This window comes from Heterodontus francisci, chromosome 31 (genome assembly GCF_036365525.1).
Source record: "Heterodontus francisci isolate sHetFra1 chromosome 31, sHetFra1.hap1, whole genome shotgun sequence".
NCBI classification, from domain to species: Eukaryota; Metazoa; Chordata; class Chondrichthyes; order Heterodontiformes; family Heterodontidae; genus Heterodontus; species Heterodontus francisci.
In genome coordinates this window covers 42,106,480-42,133,822 of record NC_090401.1, presented here as the reverse complement: position 1 = coordinate 42,133,822, position 27,343 = coordinate 42,106,480, and the positions used below count along the sequence as shown (strand labels likewise).

The 27,343-nt window shown below is 43.7% G+C and overlaps 1 protein-coding gene across 3 annotated transcripts in view; it reads right to left on the bottom strand.

The window, feature by feature from the left end:
- Positions 1 to 20,381, bottom strand: part of rnf19b (ring finger protein 19B) — a 190,910-nt gene extending 170,529 nt beyond the window's left edge. For 2 of the 3 annotated variants that reach the window (XM_068011406.1, XM_068011407.1), the window contains exon 1: positions 20,236 to 20,381. The gene's annotated coding sequence lies outside the window, so the exon portion shown is untranslated. Of the gene's footprint in view, positions 1 to 19,035; positions 19,143 to 20,235 lie in introns of all 3 variants that reach the window. The other variant, XM_068011402.1, reaches the window with a different exon arrangement.
- Positions 20,382 to 27,343: the final 6,962 nt, after the last annotated feature.

Sequence of the window (27,343 nt, the reverse complement as noted above, 5' to 3'; positions counted from 1 at the left end):
GGCAACAGATGCATGGGAACACCACCACCTGCAAGTTCCCCTCCAAGTCACTCACCATCCGTTCCTTCACTGTCCCTGGGTCAAAATCCTGGAACTCCTTCCTAACAGCACTGTGGGTGTACCTACCTCACATGGACTGCAGCAGTTCAAGAAGGCAGCTCACCACCACCTTCTCAAGGGCAATTAGGGATGGGCAATAAATGCTGGCCAGCGATGCCCACTTCCCATAAATGAATTTTTAAAAAGTGCTCCAAGGTAAGTTAATTACATCAAGAAGGGACAACAAAGACTGGATGAGTTTTATTAGAAGGTCAAGGCCCAAGAGAGCTCGGACAGAGAAAGAGGAGTCAGTCTGAATACCAGCATATTCTCCTTGATGGAATAATAGGCGTGTAGTAGAAAGAAAATGCAAGGCCTGGACGAGGAGTCAAGGTTCAGACTGACAAAGCACAGCTGTAGTGAGCAAATGTTCTGAAGCAAAGCAATAGGAAATGAAATGATTTGGTGTGTGTATCGTGTTCCCTTGTGTACAACTTATTGCAGTAATATATTAACATATATAAAAAATGTGACCGAACACTTTCAGAATTAAATATTATATTCAGCGTACTTAGTTTAGAAGAAAATTGAAAATGTTTGGGTAGATTTTCTTTCCACTTGGGTTTTCTACAGTGGGGGAAGGGAACTCGCCTGGTGCTGCAGTGGATGAGTTGTTGCAGTAGTTGAAGTGGACAGAAGATATTTAGAGGGTGTGGCAAACTATTAAAAATATCAGCTCCAAATCTGTCACCCGCTTTGCATAAGCCCAGCTGCACTTTACAGGCAGTTAGTAGGTTGGTAAGAAAGAGTGACCAGATTGTCTGCTGCAGATCCATTAGTATTCATTCCACCTGCCTCCCACTGTCACAATACACTTACCACCTTTTCCTTGCAGACCTACCATTCCAATAGTAAAGCAGAGGCCGAAAAGGAGGGAAATCCACCCTTTAAATTAACTTACATGAGACAATGTGGGCATGGTAAGCCAACACAGATTGTATTTATATAGTGCCTTGAACATTGAAAAGAATCCCAGAGCATAAAGAGAAAATGAACACCAAGCCTAAGATGATGATAGCGACAAAAAGCTTGGTCAAAGGGTGTGTATTGAGAAGGGTTTTAAACCAAGTGAGAAAGGTCTAGAGGCAGAGAGGCTTAGACAGGGATTCCAGAGCATGAGGCCTACGTAGCCTCGGTACAGCCTGACTGAATGGTAGAGCGAAGGAAGTGCGACTGATACAAAAGAAACCAGAGGCAAAGGAAGCTGGAGAGTTTGCAGGGGTGGGGCAGGGGTCAGGTTGTAGGACTGGAGGAGGTTTAGACGCAAGGAAGGGTGAGGCTATATTCATATTTAAACAGGAGGTTTAGGATTTTAAATAAGATGTTGTGGACTGGGAGCTACGGTGCAGGGTCTGGTGATGTTATAGAGGTGGCCTGAGAGAGAAGAGAGAGAGAGAGAAGAGAGAGAGAAGAGAAGAGAGAAAGAGAGAGAGAAGAGAGAGAGAGAAAAGAGAGAGAGAGAAAAAGAGAGAGAGAAAAAGAGAGAGAGAGAAAGAGAGAGAGAAAAAGGAGAGAGAAAAGAGAGAGAGAGAAGAGAGAGAGAAAGAGAGAGAGAGAAGAGAGAGAGAGAAAGAGAGAGAGAGAAAGAGAGAGAGAGAAAGAGAGAGAGAGAAAGAGAGAGAGAACGAGAGAGAAAGAGAGAGAGAAAGAGAGAAAGAGAGAGAGAGAGAGAGAGAGAGAGAGAGAGAGAGAGAGAGAGAGACGAGAGAGAGAGAGAGAGAGAGAGAGAGAGAGAAAACTCAAATGTGGATGTCAAGGTTATGGACTGTCTGATTCAGCCTAAGACACTGGCCAGGGAGGGAGAACTGAATTGATGGCAAAGGTATGGTGTTTTTGGTTTAGGCAAAAAGACAATGGTCAATCTTACCAATATTTAGCAGGCAGAAATTGCAGTTCATTCAAGACCAACAGTCCCACAACACAGAGATAATGGAGATGGTCGAGAGGTGGTGGAGAGATAGTGCTAAGTGTTGCAGCATACAGATGTAAGCTGACCCCACATCTCCAGATAATTACACCAAGGGAAAGCATGTAGATGAGGAAGAGGAGGGGGCTATATGTAGATACCTTGGGACTCCTGAGTTTAAAGGTACTGGGGTGGGAGATGAAGCCGTTGCTGAAAATATTCTGCCGACGAGCAGATAGGTGGAAACAAGTGAGGGTGGTTCCGCTGAGATGGACAATGGAGGGGAGGCGTTGGAGGAGTATGGTGTGGTCAATGATGTCGAAGGCTGCAAAAAGGCTGAAGAGAGATAATGCACCATAATCACAGCCACAAAGGATGTCATTTGTGACTATGGTTAGTAGCATTTTGGTGCTATGGCAGGGGTGAAAACCTGATCAGGGAGATACAAACAGTGAGCTGTGGGGTTGGGGGGGGGGGGGGTGGTGTGGGGGGAATGTGTGGATTTGGGATGTGATGGTGTGTTGATGGACTTTGGAAATGGGGTCATAATTTGTGAGGATGGAGGAGTGGATGGTGAGTTGTTTTTTTTTTTTGAGAAGAGGAGGATGGAAAATTATCTACAATATTTGCCAGCCTTGGCAGTCAGGAAGGCAAGTTGGACATTCTGCGGTTTAGTGAAAATGGGTCAGTGGAGAAGGAGGTGGGTCTCACTTACAAGGTGAGCTTGGAGAAAGCATGAAAGAAGATGGGAGTGAAACTAGAGTGAGATCTGGGTTCAGGTCAAGGGCAGCAGGGAGCCTTGTGGGAGGTTTGGCTTGGTGGGAAAGGGGAAGCAACTGAACGGATGGTCTCACACTTAGCAACAAAGAAGTCCATGAGCTCCTTGCATTTGGCAGAAGTGGAATGAGCAGGGGAGTGGGATTTAAGCAGATGGTTGGTTGAAGAAAGAAGCAGCCGGGGTTATCTTTGCTTTTCAGAATGATCCTGAAGTAGTGGGTGATTTTGGCTGGGGAGAATGAGGACCAAAAGCCCTTCACGAGGTTGCCAAATTTGGTGATGGATAGATAAACTAATTGTGTGCCAGATATGCTCAAGTCTGTGCCCCTTGGACTGGAAGGAGCAAAATCAGTGGCAATTCCATGAGGGAAGACAGTAAAGGTTTTGATGGGGGCAATGGGTACCAAAACTGGAGGTGAAGAAGTGATCCAGTAAATGAACAGCTGCAGAAGTATTGCCATGAATAGAAGACCAAGCAGCAGTGGTCACCATGACAGGAAGCTGAGAAAAATAGCAGTGGCTATTTTTAGGAGCAGCAATTTGTCAGAAGGCCTCCCTACCTTATCGTGGCATATTTAACATTAAATCATTAATTTCGTGAGTAATGTCCTTAGCACAAAATTTTTGTGTGTGTTTTTTTTGAAAATCTGTATATTTGTACCACTGCATATTTAACTGGGTCAGAAATCCAAGATGGCAGGCTAATTTCCTTGTTTAATATCATTAGAAAAGCTTGACCTATAATTTTTTCTGCCACAGACAGAGTTAGCGTTACCCTGCACAATGAATTTGTCACATAGCATCTAACACTTAATATATGGATGTTTTTGCAAAGTTTCAGCCTGTAAAAAGAGTACTCTTTATATTTTTATGAAAAAGACAGTGATAGACTCTGAAGGAGCCCATTTAACACCTTGTTCATTTTTGTATCCTATGCAAATACACCATGAGTTATTTAAACTGATGATTCATTTGCAAAAAACTTTGATTTGTTTTTCAGTAGTTTGGGCAATACAGTTTATGTTTCTTGCAGTTTTTTAGGGAGAAATAAGAAACACAAGAACAAAAGAAATAGGAGCAGGAGTAGAGGATTCAGCCCTTGGATCCTGCTGCACTATTCAGTACAATCATGGTTAATCCTCGACCTCAACTGCCCCTTCCCGCCCTATCCTCAAAGCCCTTGATTCCCTTAGTACCCAAAAATCTATTGATCTCAATCTTGAATATACTCAATGATGGAGCATCCACAGCCCTCTAGGTAGAGAATTCCAAAGATTCACAATCCTTTGAGGGAAGAATTTTCTCATCTCAGTCCTTCCCTTTATTCTGAGATTGCAATCCCTAGTTTAGACTCCACAGCCAGTGGAAACATCCTCCCAGCATCTACCTGTCAAGCTTGCTAAGAATCTTAATGGTTCAATGACAGCACCTCGTAATCTTCTAAACTCCAGGGATTATAGGCCTAGTCTACTCAGTCTCTCCTCATAGGACATTCCTCTCATCCCAGGAATCAGTCTAGTGAACCTTCATTGCCCATATTCTAAGACAAATCTTTCCGCCCTGAGCTAAGGAGACCAAAACTGTGCAGAGTATTCCAGCTGTGGTCCCACCAAGGCCCAATATAGTTATAGTGAGACTTCTTTACTCTTATAATCCAATCCTTTTGTAATAGAGACTAAGATACCATTTGCCTGCCAAATAGCTTGCTGTATCTGCATGTTAACTTCCTGTGATTCATGTCCAATGACACCAGATCCTCTGAGTACCAACATTTCTCAGGCTCTCACCATTTAACAAATATTCTGTTTTTTTCTTTTTCCTATCAAAGTGGATAACTTCAAAGTTCTCACGTTATATTCCATCTGCCATGTTCTTGCCCACACACTCAACCTGTCTATATCCCTTCACAGCCTCTTTTCGTTTTCTTCACAGCTTACTTTCCCACCTAATTGTGTACGATCAGCAAATACATTACACTCAGTCCCCTCATCAAAGTCATTGATAAAGATTGTAAATAGCTGACTGAGCCCAACCACTGATTCCTGCTAGTTACAACCTGAAAATTACCAGTTTATTCCTACTCTGTTTTCTGTGCGTTAACCCATCTTCAATCATGCTAATGTATACCCGCAATCCCATGAGCTCTAATTTTGTGAAATAAGCACTTGTGCAGTACCTTATCAAATGTTTTTTGAAAATCCAATTACACTGCATCCAATGGTTCCCCCTTATCCATCCCGCCAGTTGCAACCTCAAAAAACACAACAGATTTGTCAAACATGATTTCCCTTTCATAAATCCATGTTGACTCCACCTTATGATTTTCTGCCCTGTTAACATGTACCTAATAATAGATTTTAGCATTTTCCCAATGACTGAAGTCAGGCTAACTGGCCTATAGTTCCCTGTTTTTTCTCTCCCTCCTTTCTTGAATAGTGAGATTACGTTTGCTACCTCCAATCCATGGGCACAGTGGTGCAGTGGTTAGCACCGCAGCCTCACAGCTCCAGGGACCTGGGTTCGATTCTGGGTACTGCCTGTGTAGAGTTTACAAGTTCTCCCTGTGACTGTGTGGGTTTTCGCCGGGTGCTCCGGTTTCCTCCCACAGCCAAAGACTTGCAGGTGATAGGTAAATTGGCCATTGTAAATTGCCCCTAGTGTAGGTTGGTAGGGAATATGGGATTACTGTAGGGTTAGTATAAATGGGTGGTTGTTGGTTGGCACAGACTCGGTGGGCCGAAGGGCCTGTTTCAGTGCTGTATCTCTAAATAAAATAAATATATAAAGCACAGAGCAGATCCACAGGCATTAATTCAAATGAATAGTTTGTACAAGGTATTATCGAGAAGAGGGAATAGAGATTTTTTCTGAGATCATGGATGAGCAGCTGAGCCTGTTGCTTGCAATTCCTGCGTCATGTGTGACCACGCGTGTAGGAAGTGTCTCCAGCAGCTTGAGCTCGAGCCAGAGCCCAGGATTTCGGAGCTGGAGTCACTGCAGAGCATCAGGGAGGATGAGAATTTCCTGGATCATATGTTCCAGAAGGTAGTCTCCCCACAGGCAGTGGAAGCTCAGGATTGTAGATGAGTGGCCATCCGGAAGAGGCAGGAAATGCAGGAGTCTTCGGGGTGTGTGCCATTCTCAAACTGATATTCAGCTTGGGAGACGACTGGGAGTGATGACACCTTGGATTGCAGTCCAGATCATGGCACCAATGGACAAGGGACTGCACAGGAGGGAACAGCAAAGAGTAGAAATGTAGTCATTATAGGAGACTACACAGTTAGGGGGAGAGACAGGTGTTTCTGTAACCCTCATCATGAGTCTCGCATGGGCTGTTGCCTCCCTGGTGCCAAGGTAAAGGACAACACAAAGAGGTTGCAGAATATTCTGCAGGGGGAAGGGAGTGAGGCAAAAGTTGTGGTACATGTCAGTATCAATGACATTGAGGGGGCAAGTCGAGATCCTACGGTCAGATTTTCAGGATCTACGGAGGAAGTTAAAAAGTAGACCTCAAATAGGTAGTAATCTCTGGATTACTCCCAGTGCCACGTGCCAGTAGAAATAGGAAGATAGGGAGTCATGCTTGGCTTGAGGCATGGTGCAGGAGGGAGGGCTTCAGATTCTTGGGATTTTGGGACCAGTTCTGGGGTAGGAGACATTTATTCAGGATTGGGACCAAAGTCCTTGTGGAGAGGTTCACTAATGTGGTTGGGGCAAGTTTAAGTTAAATTGGCAGGGGGATGGGCACAAGCATATAGACGCAGAAAAGGGGAATATGGTGCATAAAGGAGTGAGTGTGTTGGTTAGTACTACAGAGGAAGTAGTACCATATTAGATAGCAGTCAGAGAAGGATTACGAGTAAAACAAAAACAGGTTTACAATACATGAATGTAAATGCACAAAATATAGCAAATGAGGTTGGTGAGCTACAAGCACAAATGCTGTGTGGGAATATGATGCAGTGGCAGTAACGGAAATGTGGGTTAAACATGTTGAAGACTGGGCACATAACTTCAATGGGAGAGGGGATCTAACCAGGGTAAAATGGAACCAAAAATTGACAGGAAAAACTGTATCAGAACAATGGGTGATCTTTAAGGAGATGTTTCAGTTACTGACTAGGTACATTGCAACAAAAGATGAAAGATAAGGGAACCAAAGCCAGAGCTCCTTGGATGATGACACAAAAAAAGGGTGCATCATTTGAAAGGTCTTTTCATCAGTTCTGATGAAGACCCATTGACCTGAAACATTAACTTTGCTTCTCTCTACACAGATGATGCCAGACCTGCTATGTATTTCCAGCACTTTCTGTCTTTATTTCAGATTTCCAGCACCTGCAGTATTTTTCTTTTCTTTTAGGGATTTTAGCTACAATGTTAGGTGGGAGAAGCTGGGGTTGTTCTCCTTGGAGTAAAGGAAATCGAGAAGAGATTTGCTGGAAGTGTACAAGATTATGACAGGTTTAGAGAAGGTACAACAACTAGGGGACACAGATTTAAAATTTTGGGCAAGAGATTGCGGGGTGGGGGGGGGGGGGGAGACAAGTAGAAAAACATTTTTTTTTTTTTTTTTTAAACACACAGCGAGTGGTAATGACCTGGAACTCACTGCCCAGGAGGGTGGTGGAAGCTGAGACGATGAATAATTTCAAAAGGAAATTGAATGAGTACTTGAGTGAAAATAAACTTGCAGGGCTATGAGGACAGAGTGCGGGAGTGGGACTGACTGGATCACTCTACAGAGTTTTTTTTATTCATTCATGGGATGTGGACGTCGGTGGCTAGGCCACCATTTATTGCCCATCCATAATTGCCCTTGAGAAGGTGGTGGTGAGCTGCCTTCTTGAACCGCTGCAGTCCATGTGAGGTAGGTACACCCACAGTGCTGTTAGGAAGGGAGTTCCAGGATTTTGACCCAGCGACAGTGAAGGAACGACGATATAGTTCCAAATCAGGATAGTGTGCGACCTGGAGGGGAACTTGCAGGTGGTGGTGTTCCCATGCATTTGCTGCCCTTGTCCTTCTAGTTGGTAGAGGTCGCGGGTTTGGAAGATGCTGTCTAAGGAGCCTTGGTGAGTTGCTGCAGTGCATCTTGTAGATGGTACATACTGCTGCCATTGTGCGTCGGTGGTGGAGGGAGGGAATGTTTGTAGATGGGGTGCCAATCAAGTGGGCCGCTTTGTCCTGGATGGTGTCGAGCTTCTTGAGTGTTGTTGGAGCTGCACCCATCCAGGCAAGTGGAGAGTATTCCATCACACTCCTGACTTGTGCCTTGTAGATGGTGGTCAGGCTTTGGGGAGTCAGGAGATGAGTTACGCGCAGCAGGATTCCTAGCCTCTGACCTGCTCTTGTAGCCATGGTATTTATATGGTTACTCCAGTTCAGTTTCTGGTCAATGGTAACCCCTAGGATGTTGATAGTTGATAGATGTTGACCATCTCCAACAAGACAGAATCTAACCATCTCCCTTTGTCATTCAATGGCATTGGCACTTGTGTGGCATGAATGTTACTTGCCACTTATCATTCCAAGCCTGTATATTGTCCAGGTCTTGCTGCATTTCTACACGGACTGCTTCAGTATCTGAGGAGTCGCGAATAGTGCTGAACATTGTGCAATCACCAGCAAACATCCCCAATTCTGAGCTAATGATTGACGGAAGGTCATTGATGAAACAGCTGAAGATGGTTGGGCCTAGTGCGGGCGTAAACCCGATGGGTTATGATAATCAGCAGGAGGCTTCCTTGCTGATATTTGACCTGAAGCCGTGAGATTTCATGGATCCAGAATAAACCCTGAGGTCTGTCAGGACCACTCCAATGTGGCCTCATCTTTGGTGAATCTATCCTGCCAGTGGGACAGGACATACCAGAAATGGTGATGGTAAAGTCAGAGATGTTGACTGATAGTCATACACACAGCATCATACCTGTCAGGTTATTGCTTGACTAGTCTGTGGGATAGATCTCCAAACTTTGGCACTGACACTCCCGCCCCCCCCCCCCCCCACCAATATTAGTGAGGAGAACACTTGTAGGGTCGACTGGGCTGGGTGTGTCGTTGTTGTGTTCAGACTAGATACCCAAGTCACTGTACAGTGGTCCATCCAGCCATATTCTTTTGTTCCTTTTTGGCAGTTTTCTACAACTGAGGAGCTTGCTTGGCCACTTCAGAGTGCAGTTAAGAATCGACCAAGAATAGCACAGGAGTGGAGTTGCACATAATCTAGACTGGGTAAGGTTGGAAGATTTTCTTCCCTAAGAAATACATTAGTGAACCAGTTGGGTTTTTAAGAACAATCCATCAGCTTCATGGTTAATTTTTCCAGTACCAGCTAATTTCCAGTTTTTGGTTTACATTTTTTAAAAACGTAATTTAAATTCTGAAACTGTCATGTAACATGCCCACTATGCTACAGTACTATTAATAATTGATTAGTTACATCTCTCCATCACCTTTGCAATTACCCACTCAGGGGCTCCCACATGTGTCATGAAAAGGTGGCAGAACTGCTGTTCCATTTCTGGGCTACAAGTGTTTACTGATGAATCTTTGAAATCTAGTTTAATTGACAGTTTATCTTCCTTTGTCCTGGTTCAGATTTCAAAGGTTTTTCAATGAATCTCTGCTTTGCCAGACAGTGAACAAGCTGGGGCTAGTAGAATACTGTATAACTGATTTCACATCTAAGCTTTGCATCACGAACTGATCCAAGTGAAAAATGTTACCCAGAATCACAAGAAGTTTGAGATGTTTTATTATTTTGAGACTGGGACCATTGTTCAATTCCAGAAAGCAAGGATGAAGGATAGAACTGAAGCAAATCTTTATACACTTCAATTTATTTACAGTGTTACGAAAGTGCTTCCATTTGTTGTTAAATTTTGAGGACTTGTGTTTTATTTGCGAAAACTGAAAAGGATTCCATGGATGTTTTTTTTCCATTGCGGTCATTGAAAGGACTGAGAGATCTTGTTTGCAAACAACGTGTGCTGGAAGTCACCTGCCTTCAGATAAATACTCAAGGGCTTTTTGCCTTGGGGGAGATATTTACAGAGAAGTGACAGGTAAAGATTTATAGGGGTCAGGAGGCTTGACTCTTGAGATATTGGTTTGGTTTCACTTTGAACAGTTAGCTGGAGTTTTAAAAACCAGCCAGAAGAGCAGTCATCCCAGCTCAGCCTTTTCCATCTCTTTGAAAAGCTTGCCAGCTTTTCCATCTCTTGGTGAAGCTCTTAGAAGCAAGTGTAAGAAAGAGAAATTGATGCTACATTTGTCCTGAAAGGGCTGCTTGAAATCCCTGTTGCTGCATTTCTCCTGAGACCCTGAAAAAACCTGCCGGATAAATCCTCAACACCACCTGAACGAATTGCTCCAGAGAAAGATCCCAGCGACAGCTGTCTATGCATACTTGGGATGCCAAACCAATAAAAGGGCAACAGACGTCTTTCCATATCTTTTTTTTTTCTTCAAGAGTTATCAAGTATTTGGCCAAAGTATTATTTTTTGTCTTTTTTTTTGTAACGGAGCTTTAAAAAGAAAATCTCTTTTTTTGGTTAACTAGTGTGTGTGTGCGAGAGTGAGTGTGAAGGGCTAAAATAAAAAGGGAACTTTCATATTTCACTGTGTTAATGCTTTGCTTTGATACTGGTTATGTCTTGTTTTATAATAAACTGATAATTTTGTTGTTTATTCTGGGATAAAGAATAGAGTCTCTGATTGACCATATCAGTAACTGGGTAAACATTTAATTATATGTTGTGACCTGTAGAGAAGTGGAACTAGAAGACGGTGCACTCCTCCCACCTCGGTTGCAATAACAGAAATACACATTACAAGCCTACACCTCCTAACTCAACGGCTACAGTTTTAGTTTGTGTCTATTTATAGGGGGCCAGTTAATGCTCAACACCTGCATATAGTTAAACATAATTCCTATACGATTAACAATGAGTTAGGCAAAGTTATAAAATTTAATGAAATCTCCTGTGTTTGCTCCTCTTTCTTTAAAATCTGATTTTGTAGTTTGTAGTCTGGTATATTGAATGATCAACAGAAGTAATTTATATTATTTCCAATATGTACCTCATCAATAAAAGAAAAAACTTGCACTTATATAGCATCTTTTATAACCTCAGGATATCACAAAGTGTTTTACAGCCAATTAAGTACTTTTGAATTGTAGTGCCTCTTGTACAGTAGAAAACACGTTAGCCAATTTGCGCACAAGGTCCCACAAACAGCAACAAAAAGGTAAAAAAAAATTATTTCTTCCAAGAGAGGAAAAAATATTGGAGGTTTGGAGGAAAATGGGGGGAAAAAAACACAGCCATCCCACTTGGTACAACTTCAAGCTATAAAAATAATGAACACCGTAGAGATTATTTTAGAGTTGAATCATAATAGAGTAGAACAGAACAAGTAGTACACCAAATTATAGCAATTAACCTTTGGGAATTGTCCAATAATGGCAGTGGCTCTCAGGATAAATGTCAGAGATACGGCTCTGCAGGGATTAACAACATCTTTATTCACAGTACATATACCTTTAAAATGTCAACAGGTACAGAAAATAATCAAAAAGACTAATAGAATGCTGCCCTTTATATCCAGAGCACTAGAATACAAGGGGATAGAAGTCATGCTTCAGCTTTATAAAGCCCTGGTTAGACCACACCTGCAGTACTGTGAGCAGTTCTGGGCACCACACCTTAGGAAGGATATATTGGCCTTGGAGGGAGTGCAACATAAGTCTACCTGGACTCCAAGGTTAAATTACGAGGAGAGATTACACAAACTAGGGTTGTACTCCATGGAATTTAGAAGGTTGAGAGATAATTTGATCCAAGTTTAAGATATTAAGGGGAGCAGATAGGTAGAGAGAGAGAAAAACCATTACTGCTGGTTGGTGAATCTAGAACTGGGGGCATAGTCAAAAATTAGAGCCAGACCTTTCAGGAGTGAAATTAGGAAACTTCTACAGACAAAGGGTGGTAGAAGTTTGGAACACTCTGCTGCAAATGGCAATAGATACTAAATCAATTGTAACTTTTAAATCTGAGACGGATAGATTTTTGTTAGTTATGAAAACCCCACATGCCAAATGGGAAATATTAATTTAAATCGATTGGAACTTTGCCTAAGACTTTTATGGGAAATTCTTACAAATTACTTCTTTTAAAAAGAGTAACCTGGCAGCCAAGATGGCCACAGAAATTTGCAAATGAAACACCAACGGAGTAGACCAGAGGCAACATGACTGAGGTAACCTAGCCAGAACAATGGGGTGCTCTGATTAAATTACCTGAGATAGCGTTCGCAACATGATCAACAACAGCCATAGACTTTGAAAGAGCCAACCCCCTCCAAGTGTGACTGAACAACTTAAGGTGTGGTGCCTAGAACCTCAGAATTTTCCAGAAGGGCCTTATTAACCAAACAAAGAGGTTTGGTAATGTCATATGACTAATGTGCAACTTGAGAGGCTAAGCATTGTCAATCAGAAAGGAGGACAGTAACTGTAAGCGATCAAGGGAGCAGCAATCTCTCTCTCTCTCCCCCTGTCTCCAGTACAGATCCAGTGAAGGCCCGGCTGCAGCTGGTAAAGCCAAGTTTACAGACCACCACAACCAACAACTAGGATACAAGGGTCAAAACCCCCTCTTCTGCCTTCTGGAGCCCGAGAAAAAAAGCCTGAACTGTGCACGTGGCCCAGCGAGGACTTCAGGACTACAATTTCAACTAAGGACTCAGACTGCTGAACTGTATTTAAATTCCATTTACTTCAGTCTCTACTCCAACCACCCAACTCTGTTTTCCCTCTGTAATCTGTTTGTGTGCGTGCTTGTCTCTCGGGTGAATGTGAGCGTGGATGCGTAGCGTATTTTAGTAATTTTAACCGGTTTAGAGTGATAAGGATGGTAAACTTACATCTTTCTTGTTTAAACTCAAAAAAACCTGTCTGATTGGTTCATTTGCAATTTTATTAGAGGAACAGGAGCAAGTGCTCACAGAGGTGGTAAGTTCAATCACTGTTTTCAAAAAAAAAAAGGATAAACCCTGTTGCAGTCAAACCACAGAAGGGGCAAAAGGGGAGCCCGAGACCCTTTCCTCACCTGGTCGTAACATTATCCAAAGGTATTAAGGATATTGGGCAAAGATAGGTACATGGGGTTAGGTCAATCAGCCATGATCTCTCCGAATGGCAGAACAGGCTCGAGGGGTAAATGACCTACTCCTGTTCCTATTTTCCTTTGTCTAAGATGGGCGGCTGTGGTAATCGGTGATAATAAACAAAGCAGGCGTGTGTGTCAGAGGGAGGGTACAGATGTGTTCTCAGATCTTGCTAATATTGGATGACCAATATGTTGACTCCATTCCAATTTTCCTTCCATTTGGGGAGCTACTTCAGCTCTGATCAAAAGCAGGAATCTCACCCTAAGAATATGTATTTTATAGAAACAAATTTGTAAACAATATGGATTTAGTTGCAATCAGGGCCTCTCTAGAATTCCATATTATCTGGAATATTTAACAGAAACCCAAATTTTTATATAAATACAAGAGAGAATAGAGCAAACCATGCTGCTTGGAGCCTTTGTTGCCATTTTATCGATTCAGTTTCGAAACAATCCCTGTTTCGTCAATTCTTCTGCACCTAGCACAACCTACCCTTTTGGTGCATGTAGGGTTGTTTTTAAAATCAGTCCATGGTTCTTCGGCTGGTAGTCGTGCTTTCCAATACTATGGAAGATCCAAGCACAATAGTGATAAAAATGATTTTGCAGCCCTGCATGATGGTGACAGGAAAGCTTCAAACACTCACATCTATTGACTGATGAAAACATAGCCACCTCCATCTTCAATAACAGGCTCATCCATGTTTCTATTACCAGAGTTGGCATTGCCACTGCAAGCACTGGTGGACACTGCCTCATTTACAATATCCTTTAAGGGCTGTCACTGGCAGCAAACTGCTATGTAAATACAACATGACTTGCACCTCTAATGTGCTGATAAGGAGGTGACAAGGCAGAGATGCTGCAGAGAGTTCCAGAGACTGGGGTCATGTGCCAATGTAGAAACTTTTTGACGATCATAGTAACCAGCTCAATCTCTACATTAGATCTGATTGCTGTTATGCACTGCACAGAACCTATAAATTTCCCTCAGTCAGATATAAATAGTTGTACTGTCTCGTACAGACTAATGAACACAAGGCCACAGCTACAAGACACTCATTCTCCAATTTCATTTGATTATAAATTGCACAGTTTGAGCAATTAAAATAGTTCGACAAATCATGAATCCTGTGTGACTATACTGGCAAATAGAATCTATTTTGACATCCACTATTGGAATAATAAAAACAGGTCAAACCTAGACCAAAACACATTCACAATTTTAATAACGCAGACTGAGCCATTTTGCTGGAACCCCATCAGTTAGACTTATAATTGCAGTTTAAAGTTATAAAAGAATTTTGCTCACCAAGTTGCTGGAAGTGCAGGAGCTGATAAGGGGTCACGGATGGCAACAGGGCATTTGGGACCTTGGTGAACAATGGGACAAACAGGCTATCTCCAATGACATTTAAGGTTTGAGAAATAAACAGAGGAAGGGCTGAGAAGAAGGATAATGTAGGGTGGGTGAATTCAATGTCAAATCAGGTACAGAAAAAGAAATAGAGGGGGAAAGAAAGCCTGGATTAAGATACAGCAAAGAGACAGAAAGGAAAAGAAAAAAGACATTTAAAAAATCTCCTAAAAACAATTCACAACCTGAAGGAATGAGACATGACACTTTTATAGCTGTTTGCTAATTGAGCAAGAGATTGATTGGCAATTAACAATTAATGTTGTTAAAAGGGTACTTACACTGATAATTACAATGGTTGACTGTGTGGAGAGTTTAATGGGCAACTAATGTGCAAATCCAGCAACTTCATGAAAATCATGGTAAGGTTAAGATGCAAGATGCTGATTTCACAAAGCTAATGGCAAGGCAACACAAATTGGCCAGCAACTTGAGAAGTTAGGCAGTTTACGGTGCATCTCTTCCTTGCAACAGGTGATTGTTGGCCGATTTGTGCATTAATAATACCATGCATCGCTCAGATGCTGTTACTTTTTCAGCAAAATCTGACCCATTATGTTTAAAAATCACTATCAATCTAATCTGGGACTCCAGAACTAGCCGCACCTCTAGCCAAACAGTTCCAGTACAGCTACCACACTAGCATCTATCCGACAAATGGAAAATTGCCTAGCTATGCCCTGTCTGCAAAAAGCAAGATAAATCCAATCCGGCCAATTACTGCCCCATCAGCTTATCTCAATCACCAGCAAAGTGATGGCAGGTGTCATGGACAGTGCTATCAAGCGGCACTTACCAATAATTTTGTAGAATTTTGAGAATTAACTATTTTAACAAGAATTACAGTGAACCCTGTTCATATGAATGTCAGAGAACAATTGATTGCTTTAGGGTTTTGAAATTTGCACTACAGTTAGCCAGAAATCATTGTATTTCATTGAATTTGTTTTTAATAAGAATGACATTTCACAAGGCTAATTTTTTTATTCATTCATGGGATGTGGGCGTCACTGGCTATGCCAGCATTTATTGTCCATCCCTAATTTCCCTTGAGAAGGTGGTGGTGAGCTGCCTTCTTGAACCGTTGCAGTCCATGTGAGGTAGGTACACCCACAGTGCTGTTAGGAAGGGAGTTCCAGGATTTTGATCCAGCGACAGTGAAGGAACGGCGATATAGTTCCAAGTCAGGATGGTGTGTGACTTGGATGGGAACTTGCAGGTGGTGATGTTCCCATACATCTGCTGCTCTTGTCCTTCGAGTTGGTAGAGGTTGCGGGTTTGGAAGGTGCTGTCTAAGGAGCCGTGGTGCGTTGCTACAGTGCAACTTGTAGATGGTACACACTGCTGCCACTGTGCATCGGTGGTGGAGGGAGTGAATGTTTGTGGTTGGGGTGCCAATCAAGCGGGCTGCTTTGTCCTGGATGGTTTGAAGCTTCTTGAGTGTTGTTGGAGCTGCACCCATCCAGGCAAGTGGAGAGTATTCCATCACACTCCTGATTTGTGCCTTGTAGATGGTGGACAGGCTTTGGGGAGTCAGGAGGTGAGTTACTCGCCGCAGGATTCCTAGCCTCTGACCGGCTCTTGTAGCCATGGTATTTATACGGCTACTCCAGTTCAGTTTCTGGTCAATGGTAGCCCCTAGGATGTTGATAGTGGGGGATTCAGCAATGGTAATGCCATTGAATGTCAAGAGGAGATGGTTAGATTCTCTGTTGTTGGAGATGGTCATTGCCTGGCATTTGTGTGGTGCAAATGTTACTTGCCACTTATCAACCTGGATAGGGTCCAGGTCTTGTTGCATTTCTACACAGACTGCTTCAGTATTTGAGGAGTCGCGAATGGTGCTGAACATTGTGCAATCATCAGCGAACATCCCCACTTCTGACCTTATGATTGAAGGAAGGTCATTGATGAAGCAGCTGAAGATGGTTGGGCCTAGGGCACTACCCTGGGGAACTCCTGCAGTGATGTCCTGGAGCTCAGATGATTGACCAACAACCACAGCCATCTTCCTTTGCACTAGGTATAACTCTAACCAGCAGAGAGTTTTCCCCCTGATTCCCATTGACTCCAGTTTTGCTAGGGCTCCTTGATGCCATACTCAGTCAAATGCTGCCTTGATGTTAAGGGCAGACACTCCCACCTCACCTCGAGTTCAGCTCTTTTGTCCATGTTCGAACCAAGGCTGTAATGAGGTCAGGTGCTGAGTGGCCCTGGCGCAACCCAAACTGTGTATCACTGAGCAGGTCATTGCTAAGCAGGTGCTGCTTGATGGCACTGTTGATGACACCTTCCATCACTTTGCTGATGATTGAGAGTAGACTGATGGGGCGGTAATTGGCCGGGTTGGACGTGTCCTGCTTTTTGTGTACAGGAGAGACCTGGGCAATTTTCCACATTGCCAGATAGATACCAGTGTTGTAGCTATACTGGAACAGCTTGGCTAGGGGTGCGGCAAGTTCTGGAGTACAGGTCTTCAGTATGATTGCCGGAATATTGTCAGGGCCCATAGCCTTTGCAGTATCCAGTGCCTTCAGTCATTTCTTGATATCACACGGAGTGAATCGAATTGGCTGAAGACTGGCATTTGTGATGCTGGGGACTTCAGGATGGGGCCGAGATGGATCATCAACTTGGCACTTCTGGCTGAAGATTGTTGCAAATGCTTCTGCTTTATCATTCGCACTAATGTGCTGGGCTCCTCCATCATTGAGGAGGGGATATTTGTGGAGCCACCTCCTCCAGTTAGTTGTTTAATTGTCCACCACCATTCACGGCTGGATGTGGCAGGACTGCGGAGCTTAGATCTGATCCGTTAGTTATGGGATCGCTTAGCTCTGTCTATCGCATGCTGCTTGGCATGCAAGTAGTCCTGTGTTGTAGCTTCACCAGGTTGACACCTCATTTTGAGGTATGCCTGGTGCTGCTCCTGGCATGCCCTCCTGCACTCTTCATTGAACCAGGGTTGGTCTCTTGCTTGATGGTAATGGTAGAGTGGGAAATATGCCAGGCCATCAGGTTACAGATTGTGGTTGAGTACAATTTTGCTGCTGCTGATGGCCCACAGCGCCTCATGGATGCCCAGTTTTGCATTACTAAATCTGTTCGAAATCTATCCCATTTAGCACGGTGATAGTGCCACACAACACGATGGACTTCAATGTGAAGGCGGGATTTCATCTCCACAAGGACTGTGCGGAGGTCACTCCTACTAATACAGTCATGGACAGATGCACCTGCGGCAGGCAGATTGGTGAGGACAAGGTCAAGTATGTTTTTCCCTCGTGTTGGTTCCCTCACCACCTGCTGCAGACCAGCTATGTCCTTTAGGACTCAGCCAGCTCGGTCAGTAGTGGTGCTACCGAGCCACTCTTGGTGATGGACATTGAAGTCCCCCACCCAGAGTACATTTTGTGCCCTTGCCACCCTCAGTGCTTCCTCCAAGTGGTGTTCAACATGGAGGACTACTGACTCATCAGCTGAGGGACAGCGGTAGATGGTAATCAGTAGGAGGTTACCTTGCCCATGTTTGACCTGATGCCATGAGACTTCATGGGGTCCGGAGTCGATGTTGAGGACTCCCAGGGCAACTCCCTTCCTACTGTATACCACTGTCCCGCCACCTCTGCTCGTGGCGGTGGGACAGGACATACCCAGGGATAGTGATTGCAGTGTCTGGAACATTGTCTGTGAGGTATGATTCCGTGAGTATGACTATGTCTGGCTGTTGCTTGACTAGTCTGTAGGACAGCTCTCCCAACTTTGGCACAAGCCCCCAGATGTTAGTAAGGAGGACTTTGCAGGGTCGACAGGGCTGGGTTTGCCATTGTCGTTTCTGGTGCCTAGATTGATGCCGGGTGGTCCGTCCGGTATCATTCCTTTTTATTGACTTTGTAGCAGTTAGGTACAACTGAGTGGCTTACTAGGCCATTTCAGAGGGCATTTAAGAGTTAACCACATTGAGTTAACCACATTGCTGTGGGTCTGGAGTCACATGTAGGCCAGACCGGATAAGGACAGCAGATTTCCTTCCCTAAAGGACATTAGTGAACCAGATGGGTTTTTACAACAATCGACAATGGTTTCATGGCCATCATTTGATTTAAATTGAAATTCCACCTTCTGCTGTGGTGGGATTCGAACCCGTGTCCCCAGATCAATACCCTGGGTCTCTGAGTTACTAGTACAGTGATAATACCACTAGGCCACCACTTCCCCTATGAATTATGAAAAGCAGTGGGATAAATACCATAATATTGGAAAATTACTAAACTGTTCATTTTTAGGCTGTTAAGAATACAAAAAATATGATAAATACATTTGCTCTTAAAGCAGCTGGCTATTGTATGACTTATAAACCATTAATAAATTAACTTCAATGCTATGATTCAAGATTGGTACATGGAATTCTATTGTGAGTTAATGTGTAGGGAGAAGGTTCTCTTACAAGTTAATTTTAAACACAGATTTGGACCCCCACGGTGGCAGTGTTGGTATGAGTGCTACTCAATATGGTGCAGAGATTAGAAAAGTTGAGGAAAGGGGAATGTCAGACAGGGCTCCTGCTTCCTACCATCTCTGCTGCAAAAGTGTGTATGTGGACATCAAGCAAGGGCTGGATCGAGCTAGGCTTCGAGAACTCCCACACTCACCATCTAGACTCGTATTATGGCCATTTCAGCAAGGAACCAGAAGGCTGCCAGCACTCGTCTAAGTATCCCTGTGTGAGATCTCACCTTCCAGAAAGCAATGGCGAAAACTGTGGGGGGGAAAATCCACGCATGTGTCATTAAAGACCACTGCAGCTTGAAAATGAATGTGCTTGAAAATGAATGAATGAATTTCTCCAATGTACTCAAGTCTCTCCAAACATTATCACCTCTGCATAAAAAAATCAAATCCCTGTTGGATTTTCTCAAATGTTCCCCCTCCCCACACAAAATTGGCTTTTTTTATACTTCGTCCACTGCACATATTTGTAAAGCACGCCCAATACCGTTAATGCAAGGTGGTTTTGTAATATTTTGCTAAATTAAGTTGAAAGGTGCAAAAATGGATTGTAGTGCAATCACATCATAACTATTATACAGATCAAGGTTTTAAACAGTGAATATTGCTGTGGTGTAAATGGAAACGTTTCCTAAATAAGACATTTGGGGTTGCTCACTTGAAACAACGGCACAAGCCCAACCACATTGCTGGTCAATGCCAAGACACAGAAACGGAACTACCTATTTCTTTCGCCCCTTGATATTCCGCTGCTCTTTCAGAATCAGCAAGACAGAGTTCATATCGATCATTAACCTGACCCCCATAACATTTTCTTTGTGCAAAAAAATTACTGGATTTAACATGTGATCTCATAACTATCTAATACTTGCTTTCAAGGAAGGCGGCAATGATGAAATGCAGGTCTGATGAAAGGTAAACAATATTTATTTCAGAAACAGACCTTCTTCCGCAACAGAAATGGAGTCAATTTACCAGCGAGTATCTGAACAGCCGGTGTGGGTAAAACATGTACAAGGTAAATGCAATCTCCAAGGAGAGCTTGCATTTTTGAAATTTGCAGGGGTGTTAATAAAAGGTCTATTTCCTATTGCATTATTTACAACTTTGCAGATTCCCATCTGTCTCAATCAGCAAACCTGCATTTGAGCATAATATCTGGAATATCTGTAATCTTTTCCCTTCAAGACTGCATTACATTTGAATGGCAGGATATCACAGGGAAACACACCAGAGAAACTGTAGCGTTTTGAACACCTCGCTGTAGCAATTACCGACATGCATTAATTTATTGCACCAGTTCTAAATATTGTTATGCATAAAAATGCAGAATTTCCTCTTACCCTGATTGTGCCAATACTGGAGTACCGTAACAGGTCCTGGTTATTACCTCACCCCCACCTGCACTCGCCTTCCTTTCTCTTTGTACCTCACCCTGGAACGAGATCCTCGCTTCCATACATCGTATCCATCGATAATCTGCGAATGCACAAACGCCTGCGACGTCACAAAGGAAGCTCCTTTCGGTCGTGACGCCACTGGTTTGTGTGGAATTCCACTGCGTTAATGTAGCAATAAATCTTTGGAACCATGTTCTGTGAAAATGAAATGTCGGGCTTATATTTTTGGTGAACTTTCTGAGCCATTGGAAAAACCCATCACCATGGTACTTAGAAATCGCTATTATGCTCAAATGCAGGTTTGCTGATTGAGACAGATGGGAATCTGCAAAGTTGTAAATAATGCAACAGGAAATAGACCTTTTATTAACACCCCTACACATTTCAAAAATGCAAGCTCTCCTTGTCTTTGTAGATTGCATTTACTCTGTACCTTGTACATGTTTTACCCACTCCAGCTGTTCAGACACTGGTATTGTTTCCCATTGCCACATTTGGAGTGCATAATTCTCTTCCTCCTGCAGAGATATTCCACTTGCCCAAGTCCAGAGAACTAAGGTGCACTTTGGTAAAACCAAAGTTTAGAGACCCTTCCCCCCACCCCCGCGTCCACATAATTTTGCTAGACTTCAACCAGCTCAAAACGCACAACACAGAGCACCAGTAATATTCATTAATTGCCTACGTAGATTCATGTTTAAGCATTGGCTTGCAGGGTTACCTGGAGCAAAGTGAGGGGACTCCCGTCCTTTCAGGATAAGTGAACTCCTCAGAGTTTTCATGAGCCAGGCTCGGTCGTCAAACATCAAAATTGCCGTGCAGGTGCTTGGGTAAGGTATTGCATTACTGAATTTGATAGCGGCCAATAACAAAATTGGCTTAAGGACAGACAACAGCGAGTCATGGTACATGGTTGTTTTTCAGACTGGAGGATGGTAGACAGTGGTATTATGTTTTGAATTTATGTTCTTGGACCAGACAAAAGTCGACAGACAACAAAGCTATTCCAAACAGGAGATTTATTAAGTAAAAGTTATACTTAAACAGGCAGCAGTTGACGGACTACACACGGTCTTCACTCCCCGATGCAGAATGGGCACAGTTCGACGCGTACTGACTTCTCTTTTCTTCAATTCTGTTTCTTCTGGTTTCTCTCCGCTATGAAACTGTGCACGGAAGCCCCTCAGAGGACCCTTCTTATCCTTCTCTAACTCTCATCTCCAGGGTCTCCCCAACCATATTTGGTAAAGATAACCAACTCCCTCCATTCATACGAGTAATATAATCGATAGCCTATTTACAGTTATGTCAGACCACTACACATAATCGTGCCTTCTCCTGGATTACAATAAACAAAGTTAGCATGCAAACACCTTAATAGGCTTACATTATCCTTCACAGTTGGGGATCTTTTAACAGTACAATCATAAATCTGCGGCCAACGTAACCAACTATTTTCTTCCTATCTCATTGTTAAACTATACATTCCACAGACTCAATCATTTCAAACCGTTCTAATTTCCATTAATGTTCCTGGATCGTTCTAACATCCTATCCTTTATTTCTATAAATATCTAGATTCATAGAACATAGAACAGTATAGCACAGTACAGGCCCTTCGGCCCACGATGTTGTGCCGAACCTTTAACCTACTCTAGGATCAAACTACATATGTACCCTTCATTCTACTATCATCCATGTACCTATCCAAGAGTCGCTTAAATGTCCCTAATGTATCTGCTTCTACAACCACCGCTGGCAGCGCATTCCACGCACCTACCACTCTCTGTGTAAAGAACCTACCTCTGACATCTCCCCAAAACCTTCCTCCAGTCACCTTAAAATTATGCCCCCTGGTGATAGCCCTTTCCGCCCCGGGAAAAAGTCTCTGGCTATTCACTCTATCTATGCCTCTCATCATTTTGTACCCCTCTATCAAGTCACCTCTCATCCTTCTTCGCTCCAATGAGAAAAGCCCTAGCACCCTCAACCTTTCTTCGTAAGACATGCCCTCCAGTCCAGGCAGCATCCTGGTAAATCTCCTCTGCACCCTCTCTAAAGCTTCCACATCCTTCCTGTAATGAGGCGACCATAACTGAACACAATATTCCAAGTGTGGTCTAACCAGGGCTTTATAGAGCTGCAGCATAACCTCGCGGCTCTTAAACTCGATCCCCGTTAATGAAAGCCAACACACCATACGCCTTCTTAACAACCCTATCAACTTGGATGGCAACTTTGAGCGATCTATGGACATGGACCCCAAGATCCCTCTGTTCCTCCACACTACCAAGAATCCTGTCTTTAAGCCTGTATTCTGCATTCAAATTTGACCTTCCAAAATGAATCACTTCACACTTTTCCAGGTTGAACTCCATCTGCCACTTCTCAGCCCAGCTCTGCATCCTGTCAATGTCCCGTTGCAACCTACAACAGCCTTCCACACTATCCACAACTCCAGCAACCTTCGTGTCATCGGCAAACTTGCTAACCCAGCCTTCCACTTCCTCATCCAAGTCATTTATAAAAATCACAAAGAGCAGAGATCCCAGAACAGATCCCTGTGGAACACCATTGGTCACCGAGCTCCAGGCTGAATACTTTCCATCTACTACCACCCTCTGACTTCTATGGGCCAGCCAATTCTGTATCCAGACAGCCAACTTTCCCTGTATCTCATGCCTCCTTACTTTCTGAATGAGCCTACCATGGGGAACCTTATCAAACGCCTTGCTAAAATCCATATACACCACATCCACTGCTCTTCCTTCATCAATGTGTTTTGTCACATCTTTAAAGAATTCAATAAGGCTTGTGAGGCATGACCTGCCCTTCACAAAGCCATGCTGTCTGTCTCTAATCAAACTATGCTTTTCCAAATAATCATAAATCCTGTCTCTCAGAATCCTCTCCAATACTTTGCCCACTACCGATGTAAGACTGACTGGTCTATAATTCCCAGGGTTATCCCTATTCCCTTTCTTGAACAAGGGAACAACATTTGCCACCCTCCAATTATCTGGTACTACTCCAGTGGACAGTGAGGACGCAAAGATCATCACCAAAGGCGAGGCAATCTCTTCCCTCGCTTCCCTTAATATCCTTGGGTATATCCCGTCTGGCCCCGGGGACTTATCTGTCCTCATGTCTTTCAAAATTTCCAGCACATCCTCCCTCTTAACCTCAACCTGTTCGAGCATATCAGCCTGTTTCACGCTGTCCTCACAAACGACCAGGTCCCTCTCACTAGTGAATACTGAAGCAAAGTATTCATTTAGGACCTCCCCTACCTCCTCTGACTCCAGGCACAAGTTCCCTCCACTATCCCTGATCGGCCCTACCCTCACTCTGGCCATCCTCTTGTTCCTCACATAAGTGTAGAACGCCTTGGGACTTTCCTTAATCCTACCCGCCAAGACTTTTTCATGTCCCCTTCTAGCTCTCCTAAATCCATTCTTCAGTTCCTTCCTGGCTACCTTGTAACCCTCTAGAGCCCTGTCTGATCCTTGCTTCCTCAACCTTAAGTAAGCTTCCTTCTTCCTCTTGACTAGCTGTTCCACATCTCGTCATCCAAGGTTCCTTCACCCTACCATCCCTTCCTTGCCGCATCGGGACAAACCTATCCAGTAGTCGCAGCAAGTGCTCCCTAAACAACCTCCACATTTCTGTCGTGCATTTCCCTGAGAACATCTGTTCCCAATTTATGCTCCCCAGTTCCCGCCTAATAGCATTGTAATTCCGCCTCCCCCAATTAAATATTTTCCCATCCCGTCTGCGCCTGTCCCTCTCCATGACTATAGTAATGGTCAGGGAGTTGTGATCACTATCATCGAAATGCTCTCCCACCGAGAGATCTGCCACCTGGCCTGGTTCGTTGCCAAGCACCAAATCCAACATAGCCTCCCCTCCGGTCGGCCTATCTACATATTGAGTCAGGAAACCTTCCTGGACACACCTGACAAAAACTGCTCCATCCAAACTATTTGCACTAAGGAGGTTCCAATCAATATTAGGGAAGTTGAAGTCACCCATGACAACAACCCTGTTACTTCTGCACCGTTCCAAAATCTGCCTCCCAATCTGTTCCTCCGTGTCTCTGTTGCTATTGGGGGGGGGGGGGGGGGGTCTATAGAAAACTCCCAATAAAGTGACTGCTCCTTTCCTGTTTCTGACTTCCACCCATAATGACTCAGTAGACAAACCCTCCTCGACGACCTCCCTTTCTGCAGCTGTGATACTATCCCTGATTAGCAATGCCACTCCCCCACCTCTTTTACCTCCCTCCCTATTCCTTTTGAAACATCTAAACCCCGGAACATCCAACATCCATTCCTGCCCCTGTGATATCCACGTCTCCGTAATGGCCACAACATCGTAGCTCCAAGTACTGATCCATGCTCTAAGTTCATCACCCTTATTCCTGACACTTCTTGCGTTAAAATAGACACACTTCAACCTATCATACTGGCTGCAACTTTGCCCTGTCAACTGCCTACCCTTCCTCACAGACTCTCTGCACTCTGTATCTGCCTGTTCAACAGCTACCCCATCCACTGTTCCGTAGCTCCAGTTCCCATCCCCTGCCAAACTAGTTTAAACCCTCCCGAAGAGCTCTAGCAAACCTCCCACCCAGGATATTGGTGCCCCTCCAGTTCAGATGCAACCCGTCCTTCTTGTATAGGTCCCACCTTCCCCAGAAGGTATCCCAATGATCCACATAACTGAAGCCCTCCCTCCTACACCAGCTCTGTAGCCACGTGTTCAGCTGCACTCGCTCTCTGTTTCTAGCCTCACTAGCACGTGGCACCGGTATCAATCCTGAGATTATTACTCTGCTCGTCCTGCCTTTTAGCTTCCAACCGAACTCCCTATATTCGCTTTTCAGGTCCTCATCCCTTTTCCTAGCTAAGTCATTGGTACCGATGTGTACCACGACCTCTGGCTGCTTCCCCTCCCCCTCAAGAATCCTGCAGACTCGATCCGAGGCATCACTGACCCTGGCGCCCAGGAGGCAACCATCCGGGAGTCTCGTTCGCGACAACAGAATCTCCTGTCTGTTCCTCTAACAATTGAATCTCCTATCACTATTGCTCTCCTATTCTCCCCCCTTCCCTTCTGAGCCGCAGAGCCAGGCTCAGTGCCAGAGACCTGGCCACTGTGGCTTTCCCCTGGTAGGTCGTCCCCCACAACCGTATCCAAAACGGTATACTTATTATTGAGGGGAACGGCCACAGAGGATCCCTGCAACATTCTATCCCTACTAATCGCATGACATTCTTTACTTACGCCTAACCTAACCAGTAAATTTCCATTAGAATCCAACCCAGCAGTTACTTGTTTACTGAAAATTAATACAAAATATGCATTAAAAAGTACATAGCATAAAATTCATGATACAAAAAGGTATGAAAGGTCTACATTTCCTATAGTTCCCCAAGGGTCAGTGCTGGGACCACTGCTTTCTTTTGTTATATATAAATGACTTGGATCTTGGAATACAGAGTAGAATTTCAAAATTTGCTGATGGCACTAAACTTGGAGCTGTGGCAAATAGTGACAATGACATGAACTGCCTGCAACAAGACATAGATAGGCTACCAGAATGGACAGACAGGTGGCAGATGGAATTTAATACTGACAAATGTGAGGTGATGCATTTTTGCAGAAGGAATAGGGAGAGGCAATATATACTTAATGGCACAGTTCTAAAGAGTGTACAGAAATAGAGGGACCTGGGGATATATGTGCATCAATCTTTGAAGGTGGCAGGACATATTGAGAGAGTGGTTAGCAAAACATGTGATCTTGGGCTGCATAAATAGAGGCACGAAGTACAAAAGCAGGGAAGTTATGCTGAACTTTAATAAAGCTCTGGTTAAGCTATAACAAGAGTATTGCATCTAGTTCTGGTCACCACACCTTAGGAAAGATGTAAGGGTCCTTGAAAAGGTTTATGAGATTGATCAGAATGGTTTCAGGGATGGTGGATTTTAGTTAAAAAGTTAGATTGGAAAAGCTGGAGTTGTTCTCCTTGGAGCAAAGGAGATTGAGGGGAAATTTAATAGAGGTGTACAAGATTATGACAGACATAGCTAAGTTAGACAAGGAAAAACTATTCCCATTAACTAGGGGACACCGATTGAAGGATTTGGGCAAGAGATCCAGGGGAATGTGAGGAAGAACTTCTTTATGCAGCAGGTGGGCAATGATCTGGAACTCACTGCCCACAAGGGTGGAGACCCTTCAATGATTTCAAAAGGAAATTGGATGGCCACTTGAAGAAAGTAAACTTGCAGGGCTACAGGTATCGAGCAGTGGAGTAGGACTGACTGGATTGCTCCATGGAAAGCTGGCATGGACTTGATGGGCCAAATAGCCTTCTTCTGTACCATCACTGACTCTATGACAATTGATAGACTGAGACAGGGTCATTCGTCACAAATCATTGAAACAAAGCAACCCCATTTATCTCTCGTGCCAAGTCATAATTTGGCTATTGGTCACCTTACACCATAGGAGCTCAAGAATCATTAAAAGGAAACATTTGTATTTATATAACACCTTTCATGAGTTTGGGACATCTCAAGGCACTTCACAGCCAATGAAGTACTTTTGAAGTGTAGTCACTATTGTAGTGCAGGGAAAATACAGTAGGCAATTTGCGCACACTAAAGTCCCACATGTAGCAATGAGATGAATGATATTTAGTGATATTAGCCAAGATACAAGTCCCGTCTCTTTTTTTGAATAGCACGATGGGATCTTTTTCAATCGAATTAAGAGGACAGACAGGACTTTTGCTTAACGTCTCATTTGAAAGGCAGCACCATTGCCATCACAACACTCCCTCAGTACTGTATGCACTCAAGTCCAAGAGTGGAGCTTGAACCCATAACCTTCTGACCCAGAGGTGAGTGCACCCACTGAACCACAGGGAGTCAAAATAAATCAAAAGACAGAACATTACATTACCCTCACTCTGCTGAAAGTAACTTATCAACTTAGAAATTAAATTTTGATGTCTTTTCATTGTTGATTATTTATCAGATTT